The sequence below is a fragment of the Lissotriton vulgaris genome, chromosome 5 (genome assembly GCF_964263255.1).
Source record: "Lissotriton vulgaris chromosome 5, aLisVul1.2, whole genome shotgun sequence".
Classification (NCBI taxonomy): Eukaryota; Metazoa; Chordata; class Amphibia; order Caudata; family Salamandridae; genus Lissotriton; species Lissotriton vulgaris.
Window position 1 is genome coordinate 1,842,039,550 of NC_141693.1, and position 13,770 is coordinate 1,842,053,319.

The 13,770-nt window shown below is 43.6% G+C and overlaps 1 protein-coding gene across 1 annotated transcript in view; it reads right to left on the reverse strand.

Annotated features, from left to right (window-relative positions):
* Positions 1–13,770, reverse strand: part of SRCIN1 (SRC kinase signaling inhibitor 1) — a 922,972-nt gene that overhangs the window by 268,345 nt on the left and 640,857 nt on the right. The window lies entirely within an intron of this gene.

Genomic DNA, 13,770 nt, shown 5'->3' on the forward strand with positions numbered 1-13,770 from the left:
AGTAATCTGCGGCGTACCACAGGGGTCATCTCTCAGCCGCACCCTCTTCAACGTCTACATGAGCCCCCTCGCAGCCATTGCACGCCAACACAACCTCAACATCATCTCCTACGCCGACGACACCCAGCTGATCCTCTCCCTCACCAACGACCCCGCCGCCGCCAAAACCAGCCTACACGAAGGTATGAAAGACGTCGCCGAGTGGATGAAGAACAGCCGCCTGAAACTGAACTCAGACAAGATGGAAGCCCTCATCCTGGGGTCATCGCCCTCCGCCTGGGATGACTCCTGGTGGCCCCCTGCCCTGGGCACCACTCCCAAGCCAACGGACCACGCACGCAACCTGGGCTTCATCCTGGACTCCTCCCTCTCGATGACCAGACAAGTCAACGCCGTCTCATCATCGTGCTTTAACACCCTGTGCATGCTCCGAAAGATCTTCCGATGGATCCCCACAGAAACCAGGAAGACGGTCACCCAGGCACTCGTCACCAGCCGACTGGACTACGGAAACACCCTCTACGCCGGAACCACAGCCAAACTTCAGAAAAGACTCCAACGCATCCAGAATGCCTCCGCACGACTCGTCCTGGACATCCCCCGACACAGCCACATATCTGGCCACCTGAGACCTGAACTGGCTCCCCGTCAGCAAGAGGATCACTTTCAGACTCCTCACCCACGCACACAAGGCCCTCCACGACCTGGGCCCCAAGTACCTCAACAACCGCCTGACCTTCTACACGCCCACCCGCCAGCTACGATCGACCAGCCTCGCCGCCGTTCCACGCATCCGCAGAGCAACCACCGGAGGAAGATCCTTCTCCTACCTGGCAGCAAAGACATGGAACTCCCTCCCCATCCACCTTCGGCTAACCCAGGACCATCTCTCCTTCAGGAAGCAACTCGAGCAGTAACGGACCCCTCTCCCCCAGCGCCTTGAGACACTTCAAAGTGAGTAGCGCGCTATACAAATTTCATGATTGATTGATTGATTGATTGATTCATCTTTCTTATGAATGTTACGTTAAAAACTCTCAATTGCTTCTCAGACGGAATGGGAACACTGGATAGCCATAAACTACCTGAAGATAAACAAAATTGAGGTAAAGATTCTGAGGAGCCATCCTTGGATTTGGTATTTGGGTTGGTGGTTGGACACATTAGGCCACTGCCCCTCCCCTTGCAGCACAGCCAAGAACCGGATTGTAGTTTTTCTCTTTCAAAACTCAGACTGCCAGGGTGTCTGCAATGGGCTTTCTTCATCGGAAATATCTGAGAAAATCCCACCCTTTCTTCCAGATAACTCTCACTAGCTTACTCACCAAGCAGCCCTGCCTGAACAAACTGGTTGAGCATAGTCTCTTGGCTTGCTGAAAGCACCATCTAACAATTACACCTTGTGCAGAATGCAGCTGTGTGACTAATTCTTAAACTTCCACATTATGCACTCATTATGCTCTCATCACAGGACAGATTTATGCCAATAAGCGTATCTTATTCAAATTTCCTAGGCATCTCCTGAAAAGCCTTCAATCATAGTATATCTCTCTTCATTAAATGTTTTCTTGGTACATGCAGCTAAGAGGTTTACAGTCTTTGAGAGCATTTCTTCTCAAGGTACACAAGATTAGGAAATATTGCTCAGGTCTTCTGAAATGAAATCATAGCATCTTGAGCTTAGCTATAGTCGTCTATCTGATATCTCAGAACCCCTTGGTGAAAAGCATCCCCGTTTTTCACACTTCTGGGTGTTGCCTGTGTGAGAGTGGGTACCAAGCAATGGTCAAAGAACATTTTGCACTGTGTATTTGTTTTTTACATTTCAAGACTATTGATGCCAATGTGTCGGCTACTGCAACAACTTCATCCCATTACCTGAGAGATTGAATGCCTGTATGATTTACAATGAAAGTAAATGGCAAGAGTCGCTCATTTTTGAGCTCCAGGAACAATATAGAGCTCGTCGTACTTTTTAGACTACATACACCCAGTAAGATGTCTTTTCTTAATCTATATCTCTATGAAAAGCTGAAAAGCAACTACTAAGCATTGTCTACCTTTTCATTCATTCAATGTTGGGTATCTGTTGGCCATATTCAGAACCCCACTGCTTTAAAAATCATCAAAGCTCTGAATGTAAGACTTTATAGTTATACACATGACATAACGTTGGATAGAACTATGGGTTATGTACAGATTGTCAAGGAATTCTTAGACCAAAGAGGTTTAATGCACATGGTTACACGCACAAATGATTCCACCTTCGGGTTGACCTCGGCTGTGTACAAATGTCTGTGATATTTACAGTAAATGGCATATTTTGGGAGCAACAATAGGTGCACTCATTAGATATTCATATTTTCACTACACATATTTGACCATATACATGCTGAGGTGCAGTCTTACTTTCAGGAAAGCCAGGGCATATCTACATGTGACCAGAGGAGAATGTACGAGCCAGTAAGCATATTTTGAGTAATATTTAAAATTATTTTCTTAAATGATTTGAAGGAGTGGGCGAGGTTTTGTCACCAGCAAAAGATCATATACTAATAAAGAGAGTGTCTCCAGAACGTGCTCGTGGTGTGGCATTTTTGTGTCACAATTCTTTATTGATTTTCACAGGATATAAAACATGCATTGCCCCACATGTGCAGGAATAACAGTGTACATCATTCAAAAATATCATTCCATGGTGGTGTGGATTTTAAGGAGTATGCAAGCATTCAGTGGTAGCCAGAGTATGTCGATCGCAAGGGGTGTCTAGAAATGACTGATGACAGAGGACTGGTCAATCTGGAAATAAGAGCCTGGAAGGTAGTGCTTGATATTGTTCAAGATGTTCAGCTGAACCCATGCAGTATGACTCAGTCATTATGAAACTGTGTTCTTTTTTGATAAACAATGTTATTGAGTTTTTTAAAGAAAAAGACCAGCACATGATTAAACAAAGTACACCACATCTTTCATGCGACAATTCCAATTAACATATATTGTGGAAACTGTATTCTTTAAAGTTGAACTTCAACAAATAGACCACTTTAAGGAGGCCTGCAAGCAAGCATTCCGACGGCAAGCATTCCGAAGCATTCCGATGGCAGTTAAGGGACTCATATGAACTCTTTATCAAAAGTGCCAAAAGTCATTTTCAGGAGGCAACATGGCACTGATGTATCTGCTGTCAGAGGTATGCATCCCTCCTTCAGAACCAGTGGGGACTGGGAGTGGCAAGCCTCAAGTAGCTTTGAGATTTTGGGGATGGAGGGGCTGGAAAACAATCTGACTTGGCCCCTACTTGGAGAACCCAGGGAGAAAGAAGAATATCGTACGCATATTTCGATCATTGGCAAAGGTTTTATAACAAAGTAGGAAGACACGTATGTTTTCAGAATAGAAGAAAACGTGTGGAAACATCTTAGACTTCAGCAAGGGCAGCAAGAGATAACCTAGAAGTAGGTACGGGATGCTCTGTCAATCAGAGGTAGATCCCAGACTGTCTCTCACAGCCTTGTTACAATATTGACACAGGAAATATCAAAAAAACATCATCGCCTTTAAAGCAACCAGCATGGGGAATCAGGCGCCGTTCTGTCAATTAACGGTTGGAATACCCAATTTAAAAGGAATTTGTGAGCTTTTGCCAAGCTAGAACTTCTACTTTCACTTTCTCCCGTTAAGATTATTTGACAGATTACCAATATCTGATCTTGGAGGAAAAGGTATTGAATTCAGAGCATTTATTTTCAATTGCTTATTACTTGTAACTTTACCAGAGAGCCCCATGAATTGGACTTTCAGATGACGAAACACAGCTAGAACTTTACTAATGTCAGTTAAAATAAAGATGAACGTGTCCGACCTTGATAAGTGTTACAACGTCCATCTTTTTAATCTTCATGAAGTGATTCTGATGAAACTGTTAACATCAAACACTACATTTTTCATAGTAATTGAAATAATTAAGTGTTATAAGGTATAGAATGTCAGCCAAGTGGAAAGGGAGGTCAACCTATGTACCTCTATCTAGTAGATTTTGCGGTTTGCCTTGTATGGTAACTACTTGTTGGGTTTTCATGTGCCTTTATATTCTGCCTTGCCCAGCGCCTATCTGGCTTCAGGGGGGTGTTTGGGATTTTACACCCCCACCCCCACCCCCAATAACTGTATTTTGTATTAAATGGTTGGGGCACGTGCTTTCACTCAACTCATACATTCCATCTCCATCACAGTTTTGACATTTTTCATACAAATATGTATCAATATGGACATTTTATCATTCATTTTATCTTAGTGACCCTCACTTTATAACCCCCTACTTGCCTTATTATTGGCCTAAATTTAGCTTGATGTTACAATGAAAGGAAAAACCATTTTAGTAATGCGTACATTTTGGTTTACACTCTTGGTTTATAATACAAATCTGTAATCAGTGCTAGGCTCTTGGTTCCATGTTTAATACAATGATTTAAAAAAAAAAACTTACAACGCCAAGGCAAGTTTGGGGTTCTGTGATATTGTTCACATTTTTGATGGAGTGGTCATGGTTGTAATTCCTGCAGATTTTCGTGATTTTTGGTGGCTTCAAGTAATCAATACAAATAGATCCAAGTCATTCATGTATGTGCCAGGTAATGCGCAGAGTGCCCTGGGATGGGCAGGCCCATAATTTATTGGAAAATTTATGACACAGTCTGCCCCGCTCACTGACACCAGTGACGTGACTCTCACTGAGTGGGTTAACTAAGTTGCTACCCTGGGCGGGCCCAAAGTTTAAGTATTTACCGGAATGACCATCTCATAGCCTTGAGACCAATGAGGTCATCAGCTCTGCAAAGACCTGCAATGCCCATTCTCCCCCCCCCCCCCCCCCTGATTGCAGGAGGTAAAGTTAGCCCCTGGTGTTTTAGATACAAGCCCGGTATTGCAAAGCCTTCACTTCAATCAGGGGGTGGAAAGCATTGTCACCACACCCGTTACCAACTTGTTACAGGGTGTGGGGTAGCACCCCACCCTGTGACAAGTTGGGAAAGGGCGTGGCAGGCGGAAGGCCAAGAAATCGAGTCTGCGCAAAATCAACTTAGTGTGTCCGCTTCCCGCATGTGAGTCTGTAAATACTGGCATGGATGTCATTTTAAGAACAGTGCATGTGTGTCTGTGTTGAGCCAGCAACATGATTACTACCGTACCGGCAGCTAGTCCTAATGGCTGCATGCACATAGCACTGCAGGCTGCTGTCAGGACTCATTGATGTTGTGTGTGGTGTGTTCACTAGCCCCGGTATGGATTTAAACAAGCATTTGCAATGCAATAGGTCTCGCATTTACAAAACTCTTGTAAATGAGAAACCTATGCATTGCAAATGCTTGTTTGTAAAAGCTCCCATGCGGCGCTTTCACTTCAATGTTGGCCGCTCCCCTTTCCTTAGGTGAACCATGGCTAAAGAAAGGGGTGCGGCCGCCTTTAAAGTGAAAGCGCGGTATGGGGCGCTGTTACAAAAAAAAAACTTGTGTTGGTCAACTTGACTACTCTATTGGCACCCATGCTGTGAATCATGACAAATAACTACTGTTTAGAAAGTTTAAGTTGAGGTGGCAAATTTAAGAGCATTAAAAGTATCTCTGCCTGTGGCTCTTCATAGTGCATACAGAGCATAATAAGGGAATGTCTCCCACAGATGCACCTTGAAACTATTTATGAAGGGAAATTGAAGGGCTTCTCTGTCTCTCATGCTTGCTCTCTCATTCTTCCTCTCTCCCTCTCCTTGCCCACCTTACTTAGCAGCAGCAGCTCCTCCGCTAAGGCAGAGGAGAGTCACCTCACCACTCTGCGAGCAGTTCAAAAAGGAAAAATAAAATGATAATAACGCAATGTTATTATCATGTTATTTTTCCATTCCTGCTGAGGTGCGGTGCGGGCTGGGCTGGCCAGAGCAGGGGCCAGGGGGAGGAGCTGTGGGCACTCTCGAAGTAGGCATGAAAGTTTGGCCGGACATTTTGGGCCAGCCAGTCATGTGCACTTTGCATGTTCTCCACAGCCTGTATTGCACAGTCTAGCTGAAGAACATGCACAGGCTCCAACTTCCTGTCTGAGCGCCGAACCACAGCACTCAGACCAATCACAATGCTGCTGTCATGCTGTTGCTAGCAGTGTCTTGATTGAATAGGGGAGCCTGCGTGCTTCCTGGGCCGACGACCGAAGAAGACCGGGAGGCAGCAGCCTGGTATCAGGTAAGTGCATTTTTTTTTATTCCCCCCGCCAAGCAACCGGGGGGAATAAGCAGCAGCAGCCTCCGCCGCCCCAGTTAAGCAGCAGCCACCAATGCTATTTAGTCCTACTCAGTGGCTAAGATTGTCTAGGAACTGAGTTTAATGTGTTTATTTATGTAAGAGGGCTGGCAGGGGCTGCCTGAGAAATGAACAGCTAGGACTAATGGAGATCACTAGAATTGTACACATTATAATGATGAAATCTTGCTGGGACACGCCTGCACCATTCAAGGATCCCCTCACCCATCCAACCTAAGGCCTATGAGTATTCATAAGTTATGGGTATCCCAGGGACACTCACCACATTCTGCAGGTGGCCAAATCACTTTGTTTTACTCAACAGAGCTATGAAAATAGTAGGGGTTATGCAAGAGGTAAAGGAGCTGACATGCGAACAGCTTCATATCGAGGTATATCATGGAGGGCCAAGGTTATTGTGCCAATGGAGTATGTAAGGGTTTGGTTAGTGCACTCTACTACAACTATTATGTTTCGGCAGGATCTCCTCCAAACATTCTCTCCATCTCTTTCCTCTTTATATTCCTTCCCTTATTCAGCTGTTTTATTTCTATCCCTCCATACAACTATCTCCTCTTCACACTCACTCCATCTCTCACTCTACCCTCCATCTCTCACCTTCTCCCTTCAGTCTTCTCTGTTCCTCATATTGCTCAATCTCTCTTCTCTTTGCTTTCGATCTCCTTACTCCCCATTCTCTTTAATCCTGTTTTCCTCCAAAGCATTCTCCTTCTCAAACCACCTTTATCTCTCTTCTGGCTCTCTCACACGGTCTTTGCTCACTCTCTCTACAGCACTTCATCCTAACATTCAAGCCACCTCATTTCTTTTTGCTCTCACTTCATGTTGAACTTTTATTCGTTCTTCAGTCTGTTTTCTTCCTCCCTTTCTCCCCTAATGACATTCCCAACTTCTCTCCTATCTCCCATTTACACTCTTTGACCTGCTTGCTCCTTGGCTCTCACCCCACACACATTATCTACCACTGTCTCCCTCATTCTCCCATCCCTTTTACCTCACTCCTTTCCCTCCAGCCATCCGTCTTCTCTTCATGCCCTCTCCGTTCTCCCTTTATTCTCCTCTAGTTTATCTTTTCTTTTCCCTTCTTCCATGTTGTAATGTCTTTGTGTCCTTGTTTTTGAATTTATCTTAAAATATTTTATCGAAGGGATATTCTGGTCTCTCTATCCTTCAGTCTGTCTCTTTCTGTTTATATGTAGTCTGCCTTTTTGTCTCGGTCTTTCTGATTCCCCACGCTCTTCTTTTTGTACTCTCCTTCTCGTCCCCTCTTTCTCTGCCCATGAACCTGGCACTTCTCTGGTCTATTTCGCCCCATCTTTGTTTTTGTACCTTTCACTCTCTCTCACCCCTTAGCTCTCTGTATTTTTTCTACCCCTCTCACTACCCCTTCACCTAGGGTCTGAATCTTGCGAATATAACTACTCTGGCTGTAAGAGCTCGAGACCAGCTTGTGAAGACTTTAGTGTTTGAAATTGCCAGTGTTTAAATTGTACTTGCCTGCAGTCACATTTCTCGGTTAGGCCTGTATTTTTCAACATTACTCTGTGAAAAGGGTAAAGTGTTCTGAATGAAGGTAGTACAACAAGTAGAGGGAGAGTGAGAGAGAGAAAGAAAGAAAACGAGAAGTGCATACATCAGGTAGTGTATTTTCAAAATTGAATTTACTTTAGGGGCCGATTGACTCCCACTGCCCATTCACACCGAAAGATTCTAGACAAGCATGAATACCTCGTACCTCACCAGTGCGTAGTCAGACAGTATAAAAATATAGTGTCAAGAAAAGTCTTCTATCATAACATTTGACAGTAGGCATCTCACTTTGAGGGTCTGTTCGTTGTGTCAGTTCTAAACCTTTTTAGATTTCTTTTTAGCACCACACTATGCGTTTTACAGAGGTAGAACACATGACACAGTTACGTAGACACTGGCCACGATGTAGCATTCAGACTCAGACGTACTCATTATCTCCTGAAACCCCAGACCACCCATCATGGGTTGTCAACACAAATGTCACAGAACTGCCTATTGCACAAGCAGCTTTTACTATGGACACGTACGTGTGTTATGGCTGTTTGTAGATGCATTTTAGGCAGGACCTCAGCAACTATTAGCTTTTCTCAACCAAGGCAACAGTCTCACTCTGCTGCAGGTGGATTCTGCTGCTATTGTATTTATTTTTGGTAGTTTTTAATAGCACAAACTTGGACCACTTTACATGAGCACTAGATTACATTTCAAATGGTCAGATTTTTTTCAGGCACCTGGAGATTACGTGATTTGCCCAGAATCGCTGGTTGTGGAGTTAAAACAGGACTCCCGTTTCAAAGTCAGCAGCTTCGCCGTTAGGTCACCTCTGCTAAAATTGGGGCAGCACTTTGAGCTTAAATGTGTGTGATTTTGCTGTTCTTTCTGTCTGAGGTTTTCTGTGAGGGAGTAAGAGACACATTGAGTCTGCGTTTACAAATTATAAAGTCATTGTTATCTCTTAAATGTAGGATTTATGATATAAAGAGCCCTTCAGAGTGCGTGCCTTCTCCTGGACTGAAGGCTGCAGGAAGCAATAACTGAGTGCCAGTACCTGAAAGCACGAATGTAGCTTGTGTGCCCACCACGAAATTGCCAATTTTGCACCAAGGTTGGTGCATTAAAAAAATAACAGTGCCTCCAGGATACTCCTGTTTGCCAATTGTCTTATGTACCCAGGGTCTGTATACAGAAGTGTAGTTTTCAACTGTGCGGCAGGTGCAGGTCCACCATGTCCCAGTAGTGCCACAGGGTACTACGTGACTGCCTATATCCTTACACATGTTTCCACCACACACCCCAGCGTCAATGTACATGAAACAATTTAGAAAGCATTTTACTCTGTATATATTTTCGCATTCACATATGATAAGAGTCCCCTATTTCATAGTGAGCCATAGAAGTCATCCATGACAGCATCATTCAGACCGGCAGTTAAGGCACCTGCTGCAGAGATATTTGTGTGCCCAGTAAATCTCAATGAACTGTAATAATGGTAAGATAACTCTGGATGTTAACATATTTGTTGGAGAGATTTGTGGTTTGTCTAGTCCCAGTTTTCAATTAAAGTAGTATAGTGGATTAAGGTGTCTTCTTCAAAGCATATCATGTAACGAGCAGCTTTCATATTTTTATTTTAACTAGATAGGTATGTGGGTTACTGCTTTTGACTTTTAACATAGAGATCCTTTGTTACTTGCAGTTCATAAATTGTAATCCTTCTAATGTAGCACAGTGAGCGATGAAGGGCATGTTACTCCTACACCTTGTAACCCTCAGTGCCTGATGCAACACATACTGTACATTGATTTACACACTTGTATGATGTATTATCAATGTGTAAGAGTGGCGTAAAGTGATGCTGCTTGTGACCCCAAAGCCATAACCACCCCTCACCTGCATCCAATCATTCCATGGTAATGTGACATCACCTTTCACTCCACCCTAAGAGAAGCACACAAAATCCAAGTTGTGGGTGCTGCAAAAGCCTCAAGCTCTTGTTTTGTTTACTGTGGTCTAGGTCTACTTTTCGTACCCGATTTTTGGGATAGTTCCAGATTACTCTCCTGTCCTGAGGCCCGCAAATGGTTGCCTACCTCTGCTTTTGAGGACTTAAAGAGGTTGGGTGTTTCAGAACTGTCCACAGAACTTGGGCATTGCCAGCCCGCAGACAGTGGATGTATGCTGAGTGTCTCTGGCCTAAGCCTTCCTCCTGCATTTGACTGGATGCAGGTGAGGGAGAATGTTTGATAAGGTCAAGGAACTGTGAGTACGGATGATGCCAGGATTAAAGATTGCATAAGAAATTGGCAGTATTGCATGGGACGCTTCTATGGTTCTAGATCCACATTACCTGGTGTGACATTCCCATTTTTCACTGAAGTAAAGAAAATTACATATTGGGCTTCAGAGAGGCTAACATGTTCGCAATCTGACATATCACTGAGGTCTCAGTTACCACACAGTAAGTTGGCTTTCTGCCACAACAAAGGTCTGTTTGAGAAGTTATAAATTATTTTCATATCAGAAACATTTCCCACATGGAGACGGCTGTGGGGTTTTATTACTGATAAACTTACACGCCGTAGTAGTCACTGCTGGCTTTACGTGGGTATCTGGTCTACCTGCAAATGTGGAATTAAGAGCTGCTTTAACATAGTTCAAGCTGTTCGGCGGTTTCTGCTGTGTATCCAATGGACACTAGTCTCAAAGATGACATCCTATTTTAATTATCCACAGGCACCAGGGAGGAAGTCAGAGATAGTTTAACGTTTTAACAGCGGCGGTTTTTCCGCCGCGGTGCGGGCGTTCTAAAGAGTGGCTGGGGCTCCGTCGGCCGTTGGCTGATGGCAGCACTAGGGAGGTAGTGCTGCCGTCGGCCAACGGCCGACGGCTGCACGCAAGAGGTTAATGACAGGCAGCAGAGAAGAAACCTGCAGAAATGTTTTCTACAGGCCCCATAGGAAATCAGCAAATAGTTAAACAGGAGGCATCGTTTACTAAATCAGCTAAAAGTTTGTCACCTATCGCTAAAAAGGAACTTGAAGTACAGTTGCAAGTCAGTATCACAAGTGATAGATAACTAACTAGTGCTACTTGTGTGTACTTTAGGACATTTTTGTTAATTTATCTATGGTATTTTAAAAAATATATATGGGTGTTCTCTGTTAGGTGATACATCTATCATCATCTAGTCTAGGCTTACTTCGTACTGTTAATTTTATTATTTGCGAAAATGAACACAGTTGACAGTTTACACACAAAAATATTTTGGGAATAATGCAAGTAGATAAACTGCAGGTGAGCGCACTAGGACCTGAAAAACCTGATATAAAGATTGAACAGTCGGCAAAAGACCGGGGGAAAGGTAACACATGCAGGTTTACACGTACATGGTTTGATAAAATGGTGTGGGTAATTGCTAGCTCTTTTTCTGTTTCACCTGCTTGCTCTTTGGGGATGAAGTTAGCTAGACTACAACAGAAGCTACTGACCTAAAACATCCGGCAGAAATAATAAAGAGACATGACTCCATTGAAACCCACTTGACCAATGTCTTAAAGTTATCTTTGTTTCGAAAATCAAATATTGCACTGCAGTTAAATAAAGCCTAGTGCAAGGAAGTAATCAAACAATGAAGAGGTTGATAAGAACAGTTATATATTATTCAAATTGATTGACTGTGTACAATTTTGTGGAGCCTTTGAATTGGCATTGCGTGGACAGAAGAGTCCCTAAATACAGGTGTCTTTAGAGGGCTGGTTGATTTTGTGTCCAATATTTTGTGTCCAGTATAGATAACTCAATAGAAACACACTTAAAAAGTCCAACTATGTTTAAAGGCACTGACAATCCAGAACGAGTTGCTTGACTGGATACTTGAGGTAACAAAAGAAACTATTGTGCAGTAATTAAAAAGCACTGATTACCTAGCTATCCAGGACAATGATACAATTGATGTGTTTACCAAGACGCAGTCAATACTCGTTTTCCCCTAAATTTACGACAATTCCAAGATAGTGGAAAGATTTGTATTGCTTTTCAAATCTTAAAGATTCAACTGAAGGTACAACTTCAGCAGCTATTCCTAATGAACTTAACATTATTTTCCCAGAGCACTGTGGTAAAGAGAAGCTAATTGTTCAGAGCTATGATGGTGCCAGTGTTTTGGGTGGTGCCTTCGGTGGGGTTAAGAAAAAAAAACAGAAAAATCTACGCAAATGCACACCATGTCCATTGCTATGCCCACCAACTAAATCTAATCACGGAACAGGCTGCATAGAAAGTATCTAGAGTCAGACTTTTCTTTAAAGAGTTGGGTGGCATTACTGCTTTTTTTCCATTCTCCAAAACGTACAAACGTTTTTGAACAGATAGTGGAAAAAAGAATACCGAGAGGGTCTACAACTCACTGGAACTTCAACATCCGAGATATCAATATAATTCACAAACACAGAGATGACCTTGTACAATGCACGAAATCTATTACAAAAGGCAGTACATTGGATTCCACTGCTGTATGTGAAGCAAAGGGCTTTACCAGAACCCTGGAAGACAGGGAGTTTTTTATTTTTTATTTTTTTGTCCCATGTCAATATTTTGTACAATCAATTACAAAAACGAAACATTGATAATGTATTTGTACAAACACTACTTCATAGTGACCTGTTTCATAAACATGGCAAATGTTTTCCTACTGCAGCTCTCAATGAAACAGTGGAAGCATATCCAATGCTAAACAACTCAAGATTGTACACTAAACTATCAATCCTGTGTGGAAGACAGGACTCATCAGGCTACAGGCGGTGCCAAGGCTTTATATTTATTTTTATGTCAAAACAACTTACAGAAATCTTTTTCTAAGACTCATAAGTTATTACAACACCTATGACAGCATCTGAAGCTGAAAGATGTTTTTCCACACTGTAGAGGATGCATTTTTTTTCTTTTAACACAAGCTCGAATAAATGCACTGGCCCTGCTGTCAATAGAAAAAACGAATAAATCACATTCGAGAATTCAACAAAAGAGTTTGCTCACATTAAAGAACGTCGTCCAAACTTTCTGTATTCATAGAAACCATGGAAATGCATGTAGTGTTATGAATCATTGGTCCTACCGAATTTCGTTTTGGTTTACATTGTATTGTAAGTAACATTAAAGAATACTGTAGGAACCTTGTATGAAAGTAAGTGCACCGTGTATTCAATGTATGTTTCAGTATCTTGCATCACCTGAGAGGAATTCAGACTTACATATCCTTACAAAGCCACATATGCTTGGTGTTGTTTGGGGGCGCTAGAGGGCGCCAAGCAAGATGGCCGCACTTTAGTGAGGCTCTTGAAGCTCAGGCTCCCATCTGCCCAATATCCTTTTCATCCCATGAGAAAACCACTTTCAACTCACTGTGGTTTGCAGCCCATGCCCTGGAGAACCTGGTGTGCTGTTTGTATATGACTGGCTTCCAATGCACACAACGAAATCCGAGAGCGCAGTGCACCCTGCAGCGGGAGCAAGATGGCGGCTTAGCCTCTCTGTGGCGGGCTTGGGACCTGGTCGGGCCTGCGGACACCGCAGCTGGAGATCGCGCTGCCCCTGGTATGCCCCTGGGCCCTGGACATTGTTGCCGCCTGCCTCCCGCCCGGCCTGTGATGGGCTGCCGGATCGGTCTTCGCTGCCGGTGAGAGGAGGGGACTGGCGGCGTCGGATGCGGCCTGTGGAGGCTACCGGAGGCCTGGGAACAGTCCAGCCCGAACTGCCAAGCCATGTCTTTCCTGGACCAGAATCAAGCATCCTAGGACCGGTGTATGATATTGTTCTGCATTCTGTCCATCAACTGTTGTTTTTGCATTTGTCACCCCGAGTGGGATGGGTATGCTCAGACGTGAGTCCCATGCTCTCCACACCACTGGAGTCAAGCTATCCTGGCTGAAGACGG